Source organism: Lampetra planeri, chromosome 7 (genome assembly GCF_965212315.1).
Source record: "Lampetra planeri chromosome 7, kcLamPlan1.2.h2, whole genome shotgun sequence".
Lineage (NCBI taxonomy): Eukaryota > Metazoa > Chordata > Hyperoartia > Petromyzontiformes > Petromyzontidae > Lampetra > Lampetra planeri.
The window spans coordinates 9,374,978-9,378,940 of NC_136113.1; the positions used below are offsets into that span (position 1 = coordinate 9,374,978).

The following is a 3,963-nucleotide window of genomic DNA, read 5'->3' on the forward strand; positions in this document are numbered from 1 at the left end:
CCTCATTCACGTCGGGGTGTGCCACGTGGGGGGGGGGGGTGTGCCACGTGGGGGGGGGGGCAGGTAGGGGGGTGCCACGTGGGGGGGGGGGGGCAGGTAGGGGGGGGCAGGTAGGGGGTGCCACGTGATGTGAGGGGGCAGGTAGGGGGGGGCAGGTAGGGGGTGCCACGTGATGTGAGGGGGCAGGTAGGGGGGGGCAGGTAGGGGGGTGCCACCTGGGGGGGGGGGCAGGTAGGGGGGGGGGCAGGTAGGGGGTGCCACGTGAGGGGAGGGGGCAGGTAGGGGGGTGCCACCTGGGGGGGGGGGCAGGTAGGGGGGGGCACGTGGTGGGTGCCACGTGGGGGGCAGGTGGGGGGGGGGGTGCCACGTGGGGGGGACGGGGCTGTGACAGCCCCCAACCACAGCAGCCCCAGAACCTGGCACTGTGAGCCATAGCCACACTATTAGCTTCTATACACTATTAGTTTATTATATGCACTATTAGCTTCTCCTTATGCACTATTCGCTTCTTTTATACACCACTGGCCTCTCTACACTACGAGCTGTATCTATACACCACGAGCTTCATCTGTACACTAATAGCTTCATCTAGACACTGCTAGCTTAATACTGGTAGGGACCTCCTGGTTCCACCAGCCCACAGGGGATTATTGTGTCCGTCCGTCCGTCGTGCATCCAAAAATGGGAGGGGTGGGGCTGGGTGGAGAGGGGAGGGTGGGGTGGGGCTGGGTGGGGAGGTTGGGGCTGGGTGGGGGGTGGGAGGGGTGGGGCTGGGTGAGGAGGGGAGGGGCTGGTCACCCCGTGGTGCCCTTATAAAACTCAACGTTTAACCTACTCACGCCGGCTTGTGCCCGCCCTCACAGTCGGGCATATTTGCGGAATACACCACGCCGCCGTTGACCCTGGCCATTGACCGAGCAACCCAACGTTCCTACCACCTCCCTCCGCAGGAATGTGTTCTATACACTATTACCCATATCTATACACCAGAGGTGTGGACTCGAGTCATGCGACTTGGACTCGAGTCAGACTCGAGTCATGATTTTGATGACTTCAGACTCGACTTGGACTTGCCTCATCTTTGACTCGACTTGACTCGGGACTCGAGAGCAAAGACTTGAGACTTACTTGTGACTTGCACAACAATGACTTTGTCCCACCTCAGAGGTGTGGACTCGAGTCATGCGACTTGGACTCGAGTCAGACTCGAGTCATGATTTTGATGACTTCAGACTCGACTTGGACTTGCCTCATCTTTGACTCGACTTGACTCGGGACTCGAGAGCAAAGACTTGAGACTTACTTGTGACTTGCATAACAATGACTTTGTCCCACCTCTGCTATACACTCTTATCCATAGCCATACTCTTAATTGTATACACTATTAGACATAAACCATAGCTATAGCTCTTGCTATATGCGAGAGCTATATTGTACGATACACATTCTATAAATACATCTTCGTTTGATGGGAAATTGAGAACAGTCACCTGTAGAGCAACTTTATTTTAGGCATTAACCTTAGGCACACGAACATCACGGGAAACTGCACAGTGCACAGAGTTGTATATTCATCAGTTACAAACATTTGAGCTCACAGTGGGGTTATTGAGATGTTATTGTACAGGGCAGAGGTGTAGGGGGGCAGTGGTTACGAACCCGGCGACCCGAGTTCGATTTCCACTCGTGACTAATAACAGTGGCAAATAAGTCGAACCGATCCTGGGCCTCCCCGTACGTCGAATCAGCCCTAAATGAGAACATAGGGGCTGTCCATAAATGACGTCACGCACCTGGGGGGGGAGGGGGGTCAGACATTTGTGACGATGTGTGAGGTAGGGGGTTTGAGAAATGTGACGTCACATAAAAATGCGCAACTTTAAATAAATATTAATTGAATAGAATTGTTATAACACCACTAATTGATTAATTTTCATGATTAACTATTTAATTATTTAAATTTACTAAGGTCACCTTTTATTTATTCCATGAAGGAGCATTTTGCTTCTCCATGGGAGAATGGAGAAGCATACATTTTGTACATTTTTGAATGATTGTTATTAAACATTTTGATTCTAACGATTATACCAGGGCTTTTCACTCTGTGAAATGAATATGTGATTGTTATAATTGTACTCTCCATTTTGCTTCGTTCTACTACAAAGTTTCAAATATCGGCCAAAATCGCGTGACGTCATTTACGGACGGCCCCCTAGTACTGTGTTCCAAAAGCAGCTCTGGGGAGAAAAAGGCGGCCGGGCGTGGCATTGGCCACCCCGCTCCCTCTCGTGTTCCGTGCTGGCCTTAATAGGTGCTCGCTAACAGCACTTGCTCCAACAGTCTCAGATGGCGTCATCTGGTCCAACCCATGTAAGACTAGGCTCTAAGGAAAGCTGTCTCGGGTGTGGACCAATCAACTTCAAGGACAGTGCACATTATCAGAGTTATGTTTTTTGTTTGCATTATGACTGCAGGTATTGTGGTCTATGCAAGCATGACTCCTTGTAAAAAAGGTGTCAGTTTTGTTGCCAAATAGAAGGGTAAAAAAACAATTATCAGTCTCACGAAGGCTGTACAGGAGGATCTTTGTGTGAGAGAGAGAGCGAGAGAGATGAGAGAGTTGAGCAGGGGGCTGGGCTATGCGGATGAAACGTAACGAGCGCCTCTCTCCATGCTCATCGCGTAGCGAGTGAACTCGGACACGATTCTCTTCTCCCGCAGCGAGTGCGCGTCCGAGCGCTGGGAAGCGCGCCTCGCCGTCCTGCGGAACGCGCGTTGCCCGTCCAGGAGCTCCCTGGCAGCGGAGGGGTCGGGTCAGAGAGGGAGGATGGAGTGGGTTGGCTCGGGGCAGCGTTTAACTGATGGTACGGTAACTCGCAGGTCCAGCTGAACTCAGGAAGAGGAGTGTTATACACCGCTCACCCAGTTCCAATCTACATCCAATGGCCATTTTGCCCCAACTACTACCTCGTTTAAAGGAGAGGGCATACACATAACTCAGCGGAGGGCATGGTTGTTAGTGACTTGACTGCAGTATACGAATTTAGAAGGCTGGCTAAGCTTTCAGTCGGAGGGGGCTCAGATGGCCTCGCAGGTTATGCGACCATAGAAGTACCGCACAACTATGTATTTCCCAGCGTTACCCTTTTCCATCCACCATGCATCCCCACAGTGTATAGCCTACAACAATCTCCAATTCACGGTGATCGCCCAACTAAAGCATCATCTAGGCTCAATCCTGCTGCTTAGATACGGACACATTCCGGATGATTCGGCAATAGGCATTGCTCTTGTACCTGTAGCTAATCCAGCCACTTCCGTCTCTGTCCAGCGCCGAGATGAGCTCCTCTAACGCCTGCTCCTCCAGGGGTGTGCTCAGTTGCTGAAAAAGTAGATGTCATCATTATCGGCACGCAGAGATGTCAGAGGCCTCCACAGGTAATGAGCAGGTGGTGTCAGGCGCGTGTTCACCTGCATGGCACTCCTGAAGACATCCTGGGTCACCGACATTGTCCCGCTGTTGTCCATGTTACGGAAGAAGTCCCAGAGACGCAGCTTATTCTTGAGAAGGTGCCCCTGTTGTGGACACCAGAAAGCGACCACGATTGTCACGTGAGACACATATGATGACCAACACTGACTGTTGGAAAGTAGAAAATGTTCACGTCAAAATAATTGTGCATGTTGCACTCGTCACCAATGATTGAGCTGGAAACATGAAACTCCCTCCACTTGCAAAACCACATTCTGCTTCTTATCTTTATTTAACCTCAATAAAACTCTTGAGATGGATATATCATGTCCAGCAGGTCAGTCTTGACGTGATGGTCAAGATAAATCAGTTCCATGGCAAACATAACTGAAAAAATAATGCATAGCGCAACCAATGTTCAAATAAAATAGAACAGAATGTGGACTCAAGCAGTGGGGCTGCACTGTTAACACGACGACCCGAGTTAAGTT

The 3,963-nt window shown here is 50.9% G+C and overlaps 1 long non-coding RNA gene across 1 annotated transcript; it reads right to left on the minus strand.

Moving 5' to 3' along the window:
• Positions 1-1,486: 1,486 nt before the first annotated feature.
• Positions 1,487-3,564, minus strand: LOC144720162 (uncharacterized). The gene is made up of 3 exons (XR_013585713.1): positions 3,472-3,564; positions 3,297-3,382; positions 1,487-2,794 (listed from the first exon to the last, which is right to left on the minus strand). It is a non-coding gene; the product is annotated as an uncharacterized LOC144720162 (long non-coding RNA).
• Between the last annotated feature and the right edge of the window lie 399 nt (positions 3,565-3,963).